The 17,999-nt window shown below is 40.4% G+C and overlaps 1 long non-coding RNA gene across 1 annotated transcript; it reads right to left on the reverse strand.

Annotated features, from left to right (window-relative positions):
- Nucleotides 1-1,924: 1,924 nt before the first annotated feature.
- LOC131015677 (uncharacterized) lies at nt 1,925-2,907 on the reverse strand. Its single transcript, XR_009098650.1, has 3 exons — nt 2,746-2,907; nt 2,567-2,648; nt 1,925-2,311 (listed from the first exon to the last, which is right to left on the reverse strand). It is a non-coding gene; the product is annotated as an uncharacterized LOC131015677 (long non-coding RNA).
- Nucleotides 2,908-17,999: the final 15,092 nt, after the last annotated feature.

Here is a 17,999-nt window from a genome sequence, read left to right on the forward strand (position 1 = left end):
GCGTAAGCTATTTTTTCCGCTGCGGTGTATCTAATCTCTGCTCCCTGGATGATTTTGCTCACAAAGTAGACTGGCTTCTGCATACCCCTTTCCTCTCGGACTAGCACAGCGCTCAGCGATTTTACCCCCACTGAAGTGTATAGGTATAATGGCTCCCCCGGTACCGGCTTGGTCAAGATGGGTAGTTCTTTGAGATAATCCTTGAGGTCCTCAAAGGCTTGCTGGCACTCATTATTCCACTCGAATCGACTTCCTTTCCTTAGAATTTTGAAGAAAGGCGGACTTCTTTCTGCCGACCTTGATATGAACCGGCTTAGTGCGGTTATTCTTCCGTTCAGTGTTTGTATTTCTTTAATGTTCCGCGGCGCTGTCATGTCAAGAATAGCTCGAACTTTGTCTGCATTCACCTCTATCCCCTAAGGTGTAACCTTGTATCCCAGAAATTTTCCCGACTGAACCCCGAAAGTGCATTTGGCTGGATTGAGCATGAGCTTGTGTCTTCGCACAACCAAGAAGATTTTCTCCAAGTCATCCGCATGTGTACGTGCTTCAGCGCTGCGCACTAACATGTCGTCTACGTAGACCGACACATTCTCTTTTAATTGATCCTTGAAAATTATGTCCATCATCCTCTGGTACGTGGCCCCCGCGTTTTTGAGTCCAAACGGCATACTCACATATGCAAAGATCCCTGCGCAGACTGCGAATGCTGTTTTGATAACATCGCTCTTATACATCTTGACTTGATGGTACCCTTGGTAAGCGTCCATCATCGACAAAAGTTCACATCCTGATGTAGCATCCACTAATTGATCGATCTGTGGCAATGGGTAACAATCCTTCGGACAGGCTGCATTGAGGTCCCGGTATTCCACGCACATCCTCCAGGTCTTAGCCTTATTTTCCACCATAACAGCATTGGACACCCATTCCGGATATTGAACTTCCACAATATGTCCCGCCTCTAGCAATGCTTATACCTGCTCCCGAATAGCGGTGTCTTTTTCAGCACCGAAGTGTCTCATCTTTTGTCTCACTAGCTTAATTGTGGGGTCTACGTTCAATCGATGCTCGGCTAGCTCTCTATCAATTCCCTTTAAGTCCGTCGTGCTGAACGCGAATACATCAGCGTTTCTGCGCAGGCAAGCTATTACCTTTCTTTGCAGTTCTGATTCCATATGTGCCCCGATTTTGGTAGTGAATCCCTCCTTATCACTACTAGAAAAACGCTCATAGATAACGGATTTTATCCGTTATCTATGAGCAAAAAAACTGTTGTGTATAGTGGTGTTATCTATGATACGTATCATAGACAACGGTTAAAAAACCGTTATGTATGTGAGAATAGATAACGGTACGAGACGCTCATACATAACGGTATAAAACCGTTATCTATAATGATTATACATAACGGTTTATACCGTTATGTATGAGGATTTTTCCGTTATGTTTTGTATTTTTTTTGTTTTTTTTCCTATCATAGTTAACAGTTTTTTTTCTATACATAACGGTATGAAACTGTTATCTATAATGCTTATACATAACGATTTATTACCGTTATGTTTTGTATTTTTTTTGTTTTTTTCTATCATAGTTAACAGTTTTTTTTCTATACATAACGGTATGAAACCGTTATCTATAATTCTTATACATAACGATTTATTACCGTTATGTATGAGGATTTTTCCGTTATGTTTTGTATTTTTTTTGTTTTTTTCTATCATAGTTAACAGTTTTTTTTACTTTTTATAACGGTTTTTACCGTTATCTTTGATAGAAATACATAACGATTTTTTTGTACTTTTTATACTGTTATGTATTTCAACTACAACTAGCATATTTAATATTTTTTTTCGAGTTTTATGTTATTTATCTCAAGAAATAAATAAATAACTTTAAAACAACAAAATGATAAAATCACCAATAACAATATTATATATCATCCAAAATATTCATACATTACCATCCAAATGAACCAAGTATCAAGTACATATGATCATTGCATATTTCGATTCAAAATTGAAAGTACCAACTATCTTATAGCTAAAACAAAAATCTATCATATTATGTGTTCTAGCACCAAGTCCTCAAGAACTAGTTGAGATTGCACTGGAGGGTGAAAGCCAACAAAAAACCCAGAAAACAGCTTACTTCCTATCACTGAGCAGATCGAAGAGTTTCCCCCCATATATCTCAAAGAAGCTGACAAACAACTGAAAGCCTTGGTTCCTGTAGGTATGATGAATGAGCCTCAAGATGTCTCTCACTGCTCTAAGGGGCAGTGGCTTCATTGTATATGTTTTGCCACTTCCTGATAAATTAGAGATTGATGAAATTTTGAATAGGAGAAAGTAAACACAAAAAAGGGATGTAGAAATTAATGATGACATCAAAGAAAAAGAAAAAGGTTTTATCAAGACTTTTCTTTTTGGGTTCTGGTTGAGTTTAGATACTAAAATCATTTCAAGATTGATACTCTACATAGAGGAAATTAAAACAAGTCAGACAACAAATAGAAAGTATACATCACACAATTCCACCTGATTATAGGATAGCAAGTTATTACCTGTTTGCCCATAAGCAAAGCAAGTAGCTTTCGTACGTTGGAAAATTATGGGAATGATAGGCTCTACAGTTTCATGATATACCTAAAGAAATTAAATGTGAGCCAGAATTAAGTAAATATTATTACAGTACAAGATCCACTTCAGGTTAATATAGATTCATTTCATGGGATATAATTACCTCATCATTTGACACTTCTTCGTTTAGTACAGCATCAAATACAAATTCATGTTTCTCCAAATATTCTGTTAGGTCAACCTGCAGCACATTAAGACTCAAAAGTCTCAAATTTATGAAAAATGAGTATACAGATTATACCAGTTGAATAGGCAAGGAATGACCCTGTCTAATTAACATTTGATTGGAGAAATGGTCATTTAAAGAAGGAGTTTCCCATAGAGTTCATATAGGAAAACTTGAGACTCAAAAGTCTCAAATTTATGAAAAATGGGTATGCAGAATGACCATGTCTAAACATTTGATGGAGAAACAGTCATTTAAGGAAGGAGGTTCCCATGGAGTTAAGAAAGGAAAAGTTGAGAAGATTATGAGCTTAAAAGATTTCAGACAAATTACATAGTTGTCAGGTCAAGAAGTAGAAATCACTTGATCAATTTTGAAGGTAGCTTCAAAATATACTGTTGAAAACTATTGGCTGATTAATTATAAGAACACTCATTTACTGAAAAGTAATGGGAGTTTTCATCCAGCTGAAAAGTTTGGAGTAGGATAGCTACTTGTAAAGCAGAAAATACATACCACCACTTTGATCTTTGCAACATTGCTAGCCTTCACATAGTCAGCAGCGATGCTTTTCAGAACATTGGTATCAGGTAAGCCACGAGCTTATATAAATTCAAGACTGGCACATTCAAACTCCACGACCACGTTTCAAGAGATCCTTCCATGCACCATAGACCACCAAATTCTGATTCTGCAACCTTTTGCCACTGCATTTCTCCCTTATCAAGCAGATTTGCCATTATTTCACGAGGTAAAGCATCATCTAGAGCCAAGGCAACATTAGGAAATCCAGTTTTATAGATGGTTCTGATCCACTTCTTAGTGAAAAGGTACCAAGAGTTATCCGAACCAAGGGCTACATAATACGATGGTTCAGCAGCATGTTCAGACTCTGTATCACTTGAATTACTTCCATTAGTTAGCGCAAAAGAATCAGATTCATGAACCTGTAATCCAGAATAAAATGGATTAAAGAGATCTCAATGGAAAGGAATGAAAAGTGAGATACTGAACCAGAATATTCTACATCTTGATCCTCTTTTTCTCTAGCAAATGGAGCACTATGCATTACTAAACCAAGCAATAGAGTATTACACCTTTAAGAAATAAATGTTCTTCATTACAAAATATAATAGCATATGGTTCGATTGGGAAGTGTATTAGCCTCATCAGCTCTGACAACCTTTTGAAGGTAATAGCATCAACATCAACAACCAAGAAAAATATTGGAGGGGATGCTAAAAATTGACAGGATTCCATGATCCAGCAGGTACAACATAGAGTGGTACAGAATGTGTCTCTAGTTGCATGCAGTCAAATGACTTAGGTTGCAGGCAAAAGCACATAAGTGGACATCTCCAAAGCTTTCTGATGATTTTAGTGATAAACTTGAGAAGATGGAATATAATAAAATTCAAGAGACATAACTAGTAACCCATATAAACATGAATCTTTTTAGCTTATATAAATTTCAAATGTATATTAACATATCAGGCGTACTCTGAATTTTAATTAAACCCCTCGAGAAAAACAGCAGCAGGTTATAACTTAACAGAACCTAAACCCACCCGGCCACCCGTGGCACAAAATTCTCATACATAAGGAATCAACCAAAGCGTCCAAAATTATAGTAAAACAGCATCAGAAATCCGTAAAGCATCAATGAAGCAACACCACCTCATCAAATACACAAGATACAAAGCATAAAATTGCATTGCTAGACAGGAGTCATCTGACAACAACCCCTATTTCTATCAAAACCATCGAACATGACGGCTAAAGCTACTACTTTATCCACAATGTAAGATAGAGTTCATTTCCTACCACATAAACTACAACCACAACCCATAAAACCGACGCCCACAAACTAACATATACTGATTAACGAAAAATAACTACTCCACTTCTCAAATCAAGAAATCTACCTCCGGAAGTAGCTCAGTGTTAAACGAATGCAGATCCAATAGCCCCGGGCTACTCTCATTTGGCGAAACCAGCTCCTCGCCATTCTTCCCGTGAATGCCCTGGCGGCGTCAACGGCTGCGCAAACAAATCGCCTCCACTGTACATCCTCTGCGCCTGCACACTCTTGTACATTCTCGAACCCTGACCGCCTCCATTGTAATATCCAAAATCCTAATTTGAATAAAGCAAAAAATAAACAAAAGAAAAATCAGAAAAATCAAATATCTGAGTTCCAGCTCGTGGAATCAGATCTGCGCAAGTTCAAACCCACCAAAATCGTAAAATCGCCCAAACTTACCTGAGCTGGAGGAACCGCATTGTTCGATGACTATAGATGCTGCAGGCCAGCTGAAAGAGAGGGCTTGCCGTGTGCGGTGTGCGTGAGTTGCCAGTGGACAGACGGACGGCGGTCTGAAAAGGAAGCGGCGCGGCAGATCGTGGAGGCGCGCGAAGACTGGAGTCTGGAAAACCCTAGCCCATCTTTTTGACCCGTTTCTTCTCTTCATCACAGCTAGGGTTTGAAAACCCTAGCCCGCCGCCGCCGCACACTCGGCCAATAAAACACGCCGGAGCAAGAACGAAGGCGCGACGGAGGCAGACGGAGCTAGATGAAGGCGCGACTGGGGGAGCTGGATGAAGGCGCGACTGGGGGAGCTTGATGAAGGCGCGGCGGACTCAGGGAAGGTGCAGCAAATTGGGATTTGGGGGGAGGCGAAATAGAGAGAGAAGTGTTAGGGCTGATAATATTTTCAAATTTTAGGAACGAAAATCTTTTTCTTTTTTCTTTTGTTTAATTTTTATTATTCAATTTTGGTATTTAGGTTTCTAATAATATTTTCAGATTTTATTTAAGTGTTATTTAATAAAAAAAATGTTATGAGTTTTTTTTTTCTCAAAGTCTATATATAGGAATAAATTCAGATTTTAGGATAAACAATTTATTTGTTATTTTTAATATAATATAATATAATACTATTATTTTAAAAAAATTAACAAAAAAAATTATACATAACAGTTTTTAGAGACGTTCATACATAACGGTTCAAAAACCGTTGTAAATGACTCTTATACATAACGGTTCTTGAACGTTATAAAAATAACTGTTATAAAAGATGGTCATAGATAACGGTTTTGTAATACCGTTATGTATGCAACTAATAGATAACGCAAAAACATAACGCAATTGTTCAAACCGTTATCTATGCATTTAGACAACACTACATAGATAACGGATTTTCGCAAAACCGTTATCTATTCCTAAAAGTGCGCTCATACATAACGGTTTTTGAAAAAAACCGTTATCTATTCATTGTTATGTATGTAAACTTTTGTAGTAGTGTATCTGTGAAAAGCTCAATAACCATGCACGTATCATTGGTGGTGACGAGGGGGATCTTATCATTTTCTCCCTGCAGCTCTGCGATTTCTTTCCGTTCGGGCTCTGAAGCCGTAATCATTCCAGTTTTCCCCTTCTTGCTTGTCTCTGTTTGGTGTACTGACATTTCCCTTTTTGTCTCGAGTACTGAGTTAACACTTGTACGTGACATTTCTTCGACACGACTTGATCTCCCCAAACCTCTCCAATTTTGCCTCCTTCCAAGGGGAACTTCATCTTCAGGTAGAGAGTAGAAATTATTGCTTTGAAAGAGTTCAGCGCTGGTCTCCCAAAGATCATGTTGTAAGAGGGCTTTGGTGCATCGATGACTAAGAATTTGACCATTCGAGTCTTTTTTCCCCCTGATTGCCCTATCGTCATTGGCAATTCAATTGTTCCCACCGGTAGGACTGATTCCCCTGAAAATCCATAGAGAGGAGCCACCGTGGGCTCTAACTTAGCCTCTAAACCCATTGCCCGCCAGCATTCCAGGTATAAGATGTTGACAGCGCTGCCTGAATCGATAAAGATGCGATGTACCAGCACGTTAGCCACGTTGGCGGAAAATACCAAGGCGTCGTCATGAGGATAGAATAGAGGCCTAGCATCATTTGGTCCAAAAGATATTATCGGCTCATCGGGCGCAGTGTTGACTGTCATGACAGATTGGTCGTAGTATCCTGATCTGACTGTGCGAGCTAATTGTTTTTTGGCCCGGTTAGATGTTGGTATATTGTTTTCTCCTGTGATCATATGCACTTCTCTGTCACACTGGACATGATTTGCGGGGTTATGTCTGTCTTGACTGTCTCGCCTATGATCTCTTCTTTCCCTTCTTTCCTCACGTCTCTCCCTCATATCCCTGTCGTCGTGACTGCGGTGGTCGTCGTCACGTCTGCGCCGTTCATCGTCTCTGTCTCGCCTATGTTCATCATAGCGACGCTCTCTGTATGTGCCCCGTGGCCTTTCTATGTATTGGTCCAGGAACCCTTTCCTTGCTAAAATTTCTAGCTGATGTTTCAAGTGTCCGCATTCGCGGGTGAGATGGCCATAACGGTTGTGATATTCACATAATAGATTATTTCTACCTGGGGTTGGCGCTCCTAGTTGGTAGTCTTTTGGGGCTCTGAAATAATTCTCTCCCTTAATTTGGTGGAAAATTTCATCTATGTGACGATTCCATTGAGTCGGATTTTGCAGATCATCTCGGTAACCACTGCGCTCCTCTCTCCTCTCTGCCTGCGCCGTGATCAAAGGACCAGTTCCGGCCTCAACAGCCATTGTTGGAATTCTTGGAGATAATCCTCGGTAGGGGTTCCTCGTTATGTATTTTTCCCCAGTGTCTGCGCTGTCTTGCTTTTTAGGTTTGAGTTTATCGGCCTCTGCTTTTCTTGCCATTTTCGCATCTTCCAACTGAAGATACCCTGGTATTATTTCATGATGTCCTCGAAACTGGTGGGTGGTTTGATCTGAAGTGCCTCGAAGAGTGGGCCTTGCTTTAACCCTCTAGCAAAGGCGTACCACTTGATTTGAGATTCTGCTTCGGTATATCTAACGCGATTGTGTTGAACCGTGCCACATATTCGCGAAGCGTTTCCTGCGATTCCTGTCTGATGTCCATCAAAGAAATGGGCGTTTTCCCTACCCTCTTTGCGCTAGCGAACTGTCTTATGAACATGAGGTGAAGATCACCATATGATTGTATAGTGTTGCTCCTCAGGTTGTGGAACCATCGCTGAACCATTCCTGACAAAGTTGTGGCGAAGATCCTACATTTGATTCCCTCCCCGTACTGGTGCAGCGCGGCTAATCCCTCAAAGCGAGCCATATGTACCTCCAGGTCGGTGGTACCATCATAGTCCAGTGAAATGGGGCGGTAATTTGCCGGTAGAAGCTCCAACAATATTTCTTCTGAAAATGGACTCATGTGGGCAGATATCACTATGGGAGTATCAGAGTTGTGCCCTTCTTTATCTCTTGTGAATATGGTCTCAGTTGGTCTGCGCCGACTTCTTTTGAGTAGCTCCCTCCGGGGTTCTTCAGATCTCGGCTCATGCTGGTCAGGGGATTTGTTCACCTCCGTGTTATGATCATGCTCTCTGAGTTCTGTCTCCAAACTCTTCAACTGGTCTCAGAGGAAGGATACTTTCTCCTTCATCTTATCGTTGTCTTTGTGCATTCCCAAACTGCGCTGCGGAGTAGTCCCACTGGTTGAATCAGTCACATCTTCGATCTGAACACTATTCGTGATGAACTTTCGCTTATTCATTCCCCCTTCTTCTCCCCTGTTCCCTCCTGTCTGCGCGGCCATCGCTGTCTCTCCTCCCCCAGCCTGCGCCGGCGTAGTTGCCGCTTTTTGAGTAGTTATAATTCCCTCTGGTACGGCAGCTAGCTGAGTAATGCCCATTAAAGAGCGCATGGTTGCGTAGTTGAGCATAGCTAGCACTTGTTCACTAATAGGGACATTGGGTGGTCCTGGTGCCGGAGCAATAGTGGCAGTGGCGGGCATGACTGTTTCCATATTAGACTGTACAGACCCTGGAATCATGTTGTTGATCGTAGTGAAGCCCGGCGAAGTTAGTCCAGTCAAATCAATTCCCTTAGTCGATATGTCGTTAGTAGGCTTGGTGCTTGTGTTCCCCCCGACAGCTTCGAAATCCTTGCTTAGGTCCTTGCAGTGCTCATGAGTTGCCATTGCAAAGTACCTGTTCACTGTGTAACGATAAAATGAGAAATAATGAGTTAAGATTGGAAGAAATATGTCGGCGCGGGTGGGCTGCGCTGATATTGCTTTACATGTAATTCCTTTTTCACGATAGATGGGCCCATAAGCATTCCAATAATAGATATAAGCCCCAGAAAAAGAAAAACCCACGAACTCCGGCCCATAGAATGATTCTCGATCAAATGTACGGAAATCCTTAGATAGAAAGAAATTCATAGAAGTCCTCTTTGAAGGTCGTAGATATTTTCCCTTTTTCTGGGAAATAAACCCAGGAAAAGGTAAACGGAATTCCCGTCGCTCATGTTTAAATAAGAGATGTTCCCATAATAGGGGACTCCGGCAGGATATGTTCCCGAGAAAAACACAAAGGTTAGCCAAAATCAACAGCAAAATATCAAGCGCAAGGAGAGAAAGTTACCTCGACCAGCTCGCGACGGGTATTCGTCAAAATCAAACAACAAAAATTAACGAGTGACATAAACATGAAAGTTTTAAGAACTCAGAAAATGGCACAATTCCCCAGAATCATCTCGAAATTTTATATTCCTCTGTTATGCCCCCCTTATTCATGCAAGGTGGCAGGGGTCATTCAGATCCCAAAAACCACACAGATCGTAAACACGCACAAGCGGATGCACATTACATCAATTGAAAATGCGCACTGAATCATGTTAATCACTCATACATAATAGTCAAATATGGTCGGTTATGAACATAAACGCAGATCTGAACAACCAGATTCAAACTTGAACAACCAAATTCAAACAGAGCATGCATGAAAACACCCGTATATACTCCCAAAACTCACGCCTTAGCCCAGATTTCCCACAGACGGCGCCAGTTGGTGAAGCTCAACATTCAAACCTAAGTCTAAACAAGCCGGAAAAAGAGATCGGATTAACCTGAGTCGCAATGTCAGAGTAAACTTGCTTGAAACTTGCAGATAAAAACCTTAGAGTAAATTTGCGTGTGTATTATAATGAGTTACAAGGAGTATTTGTAGAGTTACATTAGGGCGAAGGGTAAAAGGGACTTTACAAGTCATTCACGTGCTCCACAAGCGGCGTACGTGAATGATTCTCTATTTTCTAACAAACTTTCCTAACTACTTTGCAGCTTTATGTTAAACCTGTGGTCTTTCCGAGCTTTTGACGTTGATTAATTCCCCTCTTTTGTCTGCGCTGACTTTATTGTGGCGAACTTTTGTCCATGCTGACTTTGATCGGGATGGAACTTCGTCTGCGCTGTTCTTTACATAGGGTGTACTTAGGCCCTTCATGTGTGTTGTCTCTTCTAGTCTGCGCTGACTTCTGTCTGCGCCGTTATATTGCTTTGACGATTGTATGACGCGACTCCGTTCCTCTAGGCCAAGGGTGCCTAGAGTCTGGATCAATCCCTTTCTTAGTCCGCGCAGACTTGGGTCTGCGCCGCTAGGTTGATATTTCTGGAATAGGGTGGCTGATGAGATCCTTACTCCTCAATTATTCTTCAAGTTGATATTTCGTTGAGTGTACTTATCCTTCGAGATGGATTGAACTTCATTCAGGATCTGATTGAATCTGAGTTCCATCTCGTCGACAGATTCATTCTTGAGCATGAGGAAGGAGTCGAACTTCTGGCAAGCTATGGATAGCGTGTTCTCCTTGATTTCCTCGGATCCTACGCACATTCTTTCAAGAATGTCCCACATCTCCTTTGCACTTTTGCACTTGATGATCTTGGTGACCTGCTTGTCTGGAACTGTGCCGGAGATGATGCTTTTGGCGAGGTTGTCTAGCTCATCTTGCTTCCTTTCTTCTGTGGTGAATTCTGTCTTCTGCTTGATCTGGACCTCATCGTATGGATCCCGAGCTGGGTCAACAGAATGTTCTTGCGAACAACCTACTCTGATACCAATTGTTAGGTCCGGAGGGTCTCGAATAGGTGTATGGGGGGGGGGCAATACACCTATAGGCTACTTTTCTTAAAACCAGAGGGATCTCAAGATAGAGATCAAAACGAAACATTACATGCAAACTTAGACGCCTGTTAACTGAAAGGAGTTTTGATCAAACAGGGTTGACGACTGATACTGAAATACTCTTCAGTAAGGAGTTATCAGTTAAGTCACTGGAACTTAACTGATGCACGTTAAGGCTTCAGTCGAGTTTGCTAAAACAGAGATGTTACAAGTCTTCCTGACTATCAGAGAATAAATCAGTCAGACTGATAACATACGCAGCGAAAATAACTTTGTTTCATAATAGCCTTTGTTGAGCACGTTGTTAATCTTAGGTTTCTCTTTGTATTTAAACAGTTTTCAGTTTATCAATTGAAAGAGCACAAGTAAGAATGTAAAAGTGAAAGTTGTAAATAACACAGAGATTTTTACGTGGTTCGGAAAACACTTCCTACATCCACTGTCGGTTGATCAGACCAACAACTTTACTCTGCAAGTGCTTAACTGGTGCACTGCAAACCTATCTGTGTGCTTAGCCGGGTGCACACAACCGAATCAACTGAAGATCCAATCTTCAGTACCAACATTTCACTCGCGCTAGATTTTCCACTCCTAGCACGAACTTGCACTAGGATCTCACGGAATCAGAGTACCTTCCTGAACTCCTTTTCAACTCAAACACTCGATTCTATCTTTCGAATGGAGGTTTGAAATCTTGCAAACTAAACTTCAAATAACAAGTTCTTTGGAGTTAGTTTTGACCTAGGCTTTGGGTAAACAAGGGTTTTCCTAAGGTCTAAGAGAATATATGTAATCAGCAGTGACTGATTTTTGGCTTTGGTATTCTCTTATTCAATTCAAGCTTTGGAGAGGTTAAGCTTTGGCTGAGAAACAATTTTGGCAGAGTTTCAGCTTATGTCGTTGAATCGGTGAAGATTGAAGTGATCCTCGCGCGCTATTTATAGGAGAGGTCTTGAATAGATCCGTTGGCGGAGAACGTCTTCAAGATTTCTTCCGTTGGAGAGCTTTTTGAATTTGGGGCTGAGGCTTAGAGGTTCCTTGTTTGGTGAGAACGGCTATGTTGAAGAGCAGGAGATGTGACGTCTCTGATAAAGTAGCCACCAAATAGGAATGACCTCTGCAGAGAGGGATGATCCTGAGATCTCTGCATTTAATGCAGCTGTACTTTTGGAGTACGTGGCTTCCTTTGAACGTTGGAGGTTCAGTCCGAGGAAGAATGTTTAACTGATACTTGACTTTAGTATCAGTCCGCTGAATCCAAGTGGCACGCATTAAGTAATTAGTTTCGAACTGATTCTTCAACTGATATTTCAGTTGGTAACTTCAGTCTTCAGTCTTCAGTCCTTCGTCCTTCAGTCTTCAGTCTTTAGAACAGCAAATTAAACTAGAAAAGAACTCTAACACTTGAGTTCGAATAGTTCTAGTCTATTACAATTAAGGCCTATGGATTTTGGTATCATAAAAACAATGATTAGGATATTTCAATAAGTTCCCAACAATTAATATTTACATCATCATACAAAATCAAGGGGAAAGAAAATATTCCCTCCGTCCGCCAAGATTATGTCAAATTGCTTGGACACGGGATTTAATAAAATTGGTGATGATTTTGATGTAGTGGAGAAAGGGTCCCACCACTTTATGTGTCACACCCTAATTCTTGAAACAATAATTATAACTGGGGTACGACTCATCATTTAAAATGAACAAGGGAAAAACCTTGTGAAATCCGAAGAAAAGGGATAATAGGTATTCAAGTGATACGAATCAATCAACAAACATAATAACTTCAGGATCACAAGTTTAGTTTCATGCTTCAAATAACTAACATTTATAGAATGAAATACTTGCAATTTAAAAGTCTCGACTAAAAAAAGATGTCGTTTAAAGTCGTAGCATAAAGGTCTTAAGTTAAGGGAACAAAAGACAGATACAGGCTAGTTCTACAATGGAAGTCAAAACACAGAGTTGAACCCTAGCCTCAGCTCGCCCCGTCAGCACCAGCCATTAACCTGAAAAACATTTGCAAATATTTGGGCTAAGTACTAATGTACTTAGTGGGCTGCAACTTTTGAAACATTTCATAATCTGAAGAGCAGTTTATCCAATCATACTGACATGACATAGAAGGTTTTAAAGTGAAATAACTTCTAAGCATGTTAAAACATTTCATAATATACGTATTATTTTGCGCGCGTTTGTCACACTCTATTCTGTTACTCGCTGTGATCCCAGACCTTTTAGCCACCGACGGATCTCTGTCTCCCGCTTACTTGAACTGAGGGCGTAACCCAGACAAGTTTACTTTGACCTCGGGATGCTACCCTGGCAGGCCTCATATTTCTCATGCTCCGGAACACATCCAGCCGAGCACCCTTATAACGCCTCTGGTTAGTGCCCGATGGAGATCAATCCACCGAGTCAGCTAATAAGTGTACACAATTCTCAAACAACGTTTTAGGTCATAAGAAAACCTCAATTGATTAACTGTGCGAGCCTTAAACATGGTAGAGTGCAAAAAAATATTTATTGGATAAACAGTTTGTATTTCATGAAACATTTAAGATCATTAGCTCAATCATACATTTGGAAAATAAGCCCACCTGTAAAGGTAATGCCTTTCGTTTAACCTCATCTCTGAATCGGAATAGCGGTCACGAAGCCTACAAGAAATCTATACTCTTAATAGGTCTCCTGAATCTAATCTTAAGTCGAGGTAAAGTGCTTAACATTCTATGATTCACTTAGCCGGGTTTTCAAAATTTAATAAATAAATAATTGAAACTAATATTCTTGAGTTAAGAACACCAACAATATTCTTACTCGTCTTTCTTTTGTAATTGGAATTATAAATAACCAATTAAATCATGATGCAATGCATGACTCATTTCATGCTTAAGCATATAATAAGTGTTTACTTAAAATATGCACAAGCCCAATTAATAATAAAGGCAGCCCACGACGAGATCGCCGCCTCTCCCCCCTTTCTCTGCTCTGCTCTACTATGCTCTACTCTGCTCTGCTCTACTATACTCAGCTCTACTCTGCTCTGCTCAACTATACTCTGCTCTCCCAGCTCTGCTCCTCCAGCTCTGCTCTCCCAGCTCGGCTCCTCCAGCTCGGCTCTCCCAGCTCTGCTCTCCCAGCTTGGCTCCTCCAGCTCGGCTCTCCCAGCTCTGCTCCTCCAACTCTGTGCAACTATACTCTGCTCTACTATGCTCTACTCTGCTCTGCTCTACTATACTCTGCTCTACTCTGCTCTGCTCAACTATACTCTGCTCTCCCAGCTCTACTCTTCCAGCTCTGCTCCTCCAGCTCTGCTCTCCCAGCTCTGCTCCTCCAGCTCTGCTCCTCCAGCTCTGCGCAACTATACTTTGCTCTCTACTCTCTCTGCCCTGTGCTCCCTCTCACCTGCACACTCCGGCACCTCCCTCTCTCCGTCTTTGGCCCGGCAGTAGCGAGCGGAGCTGCCGTGCCGTGGCCACCCTCATCCCGACTCAGCCCAACAACAAGCGGCGACCGCCGTTGATGACTCACACTACCCACTCCCTCTCGACACCTCAGTCCCGAAGCAGAACAAAACCAACTCAAAACTCTACCTCTCTTCTTTTTCTTTTAAAACAGACATCCTTTGCATATAAACATATATACATAAACAGAGTATATGCACATGTGTTTTTGAAATGTCATTTTGTTCGATCATGATATGAAATGGACTCAGAATAAATGGAGAAATCTCGAAGTTGAGAAGAACTTACCTATGGTTGCTGCGTTTCACTTTAGGGACGAAGAAGTTTAGAACAAGAAATTACCAAAATGAATTTGGCTGAAATGTTGAAGAATGGGAGATGATTGGCTTCTTAAAGAAGGAGTACAAATGGTATCTGAGACGTGGATGCACCCTCTCCACACTTCCTTAATCATCATGATATTTTGCTAATTGTAATTAGCAAAATATCTAGGGAGTTAGTCATTTGTTTGGGTTCAATGAATTTGGGCTCAATGGGTTTGATTTGTGGGTTGAATGAACATGTTAATGGGCTCCCATCTTTACTACTCAAAAGTAATTATAAATTAGGTTCAACTCTAAAATTGAAGTCCAACACATTTTATAATTAAAATCCAACATAGACTTTAATTTAAAACTTATATAAGTTAATAATAGCTATATGAAAATAAATTCACATATTCATTAACTCATGTCAAACTAATATGAAATGCACAAAATTTAAAATAGCTTGAATTTTCACATAAACTTTTGTAAATCATTTATGTTGGAATTAAATAAATCATTTCATTTATTATTATCCGGCGTGAATCAACTTAAAATCTAAGTTCAAAAATTATTCTAAACTTAGCTAAAAGGAACGGGGTATTACATCCCTCCCTCCTTAAAAAAATTTCGTCCCCGAAATTACATACCTTGATAATCTAGCTGGGGATACTTGTCTTTCATTGAATCTTCAAGTTTCCATGTGGCCTCTTCCATTCCGTGATGGTTCCACTTTACTTTGACGAGAACAATGTTCTTGTTCCGCAACACTTGAACCTTGCGATCAAGTATCTGGACTGGTTTCAGCAAGTGCGAGTTTCGGTTAGACGAAGTAACTTTTCTAGGACATATTGAATCATCTGAAGGAATTAAGGTTGACCCCGCCAAGGTACAAGTTGTACATGAGTGGAGATCACCAACTACACCTAACGAGATTCGCAGCTTCTTAGGTTTAACAGGATACTATCAGAGGTTTATTGAAGGATTTTCCACGATAGCAAGACCGATGACATAATTACTTAGAAAGGAAGCTAAGTACAATTGGATAGAGAAGTGTGAAGAGAGTTTTCAAGAGCTTAAAAGGAGATTGACTACAGCACCAGTGCTGATAGTCCCAGAAACGGATAAAGAGTATACCATCTACACAGATGCGTCAAAGAATGGGCTAGGATGTGTTTTGATGCAAGAAGGAAGAGTTATAGCCTATGCATCACGACAACTTAGACCCCACGAGATAAATTATCCAACCCATAATTTAGAGCTTGCAGCTGTAGTGCATGCCCTAAAAATTTGGAGGCACCATCTCTATGGAGTTAGATGTGAAATTTTCACGGATCACAAAAGTTTGAAATACATTTTCGAGCAGAAAGATCTTAATATGAGGCAAAGGAGATGATTCGAATTAGTAAAGGATTATGACTGAGACATTAACTATCACCTCGGTAAGGCCAATGTAGTAGCCGACGCATTGAGCCGAAAGGTCTCGTCAAAGTTAGGATGTCTTCTCACGAGAGACGATGAGCTTATAAAGGACTTTGACAAGATGAGGATAGAGGTGATAAAACCACCAGGGACGATAGTGAGTTTTGTTGCGACGATGCCTAGTTTGAGGAAAATGGTGGTAGAAGCACAAAGAAAGGACGAGAAAATGGAAAAGTTACGAGAAAGGATAAGGGCAGGAGATCTCAAAATTTTCAAAGAAGCATCAGACAATGCTATCTTCTTTGAAGAGAGAATATGCATTCCCCGCGATGATGAACTAAAGAATAAGATCATGAGTGAGGCTCATGACACGCCTTACACCGCCCACCCAGGAGGCACAAAGATGTATCAGGATTTGAAAAAGAGATTTTGTGGGACGGAACGAAACGAGACATAGCTTCGTTGTAGGACAATGCTTAGCTTGTTAGCAAGTGAAAGCGTTACACCAACGACCCTATGGAAAGCTAAACCCGCTAGAGATTCTCGAGAGGAAGTGGGATCACATAGCAATGGTATTTTGTGACAACTTTACACAAAAGTCAAAAAGAAAATACAGCAATTTTGGTAATTGTAGATCGACTAACAAAATCTGCACATTTCATACCGATTCCAATCACGTATAGATCAGATAAGTTAGCACAATTGTACGTTCGTGAGATTACAAGATTGCACGGAGTACCGGTGTTGATCACCTCAGAGAGAGATTCAAAATTTACATCACATTTTTGGATGAGTTTACAGAAAGAGTTGGGTACAAGGTTGAATTTTAGCACAACCTTTCATCCCCAAACTGATGGACAATCAGAAAGGACTATCCAGACGTTAGAAGATATGATAGAGGAGTACATTGGGAGAATGTGTTGCCACTAATTGAGTTTGCCTATAACAACAGTTACTAGGCGACTATCGATATGGCACTGTATGAAGCTCTTTACGAAAGGAAGTGCAGATCACCAATTGAGATTGTTCGAAAATTAAGGCAGAGAATCACAGAAGCGCAAGATAGACAGAAATCTTACGCAGATACCCGCCGCACCGAGTTACATTTCGAGATAGGAGACAAAGTTTTCTTGAAGGTTTCACCCTCAAAGGGGATGAATAGATTTGGAGTTAAAGGACAGCTTAGACCCAGAGTTATAAGTCCTTATGAGATATTGCAAAAGATAGGTCCAATAGAGTACAGGTTGGCTTTGCCACCTAGCTTTGGAAACGTGCATAACGTGTTTCACGTGTCACAATTGAGAAGATATGTTTTCGACCCAAACCATGTGGTTTACTAAGAAGAAATGATCTTAGAACCAGACTTTAGTTATGAAGAGAGACCTCAGATGACGCTAAGTCATAAAATTCGGGAATTGAGAAATAAGTCGATTGCACTGGTTAAAGTCCAGTGGAAATATGATAGTTAGAAAGAAGTGGAAAGAGAGCTTGAGGATAAGATGTGAGAGAAGTACCCGAAATATTTACAAGAGGTACAAATTTCGGGACGAAATTTATTTTAAGGGGGAGGGTATGTAATACCCGGGCTTTTAATGACTTGTTTAATTGCTTAAGTTTGAGTAATTAAGGTTTTAGCTCCCTCCTTTAATTTTATAGAGATATGAAAATTTATTTAGAACTACTTTGATTTATAATTTTTGAGAAGCTAGTATTTTTATATCTGGATGATGTGGGATTTTATATCCGTATTTGAGTATGAGTATTTGAATAATTTGAGATAATTATTTGAATGAGAACGATGAACTCGGAAGTGAGATTTGAGTCCGTTAAGACGCTTTTAAAATTTTAACATTTTGACGATGAATAGTAATAATTGCTATTTCGTCTTTTTGTCGACTTTCAAAATTTTATGTGCGCGTCGTCGAGAAATATTCTTAGTTTTTCAATACGAGTTCAATGATGAAAGTTTTTA

The sequence above is a fragment of the Salvia miltiorrhiza genome, chromosome 3 (genome assembly GCF_028751815.1).
Source record: "Salvia miltiorrhiza cultivar Shanhuang (shh) chromosome 3, IMPLAD_Smil_shh, whole genome shotgun sequence".
Taxonomy (NCBI): domain Eukaryota; kingdom Viridiplantae; phylum Streptophyta; class Magnoliopsida; order Lamiales; family Lamiaceae; genus Salvia; species Salvia miltiorrhiza.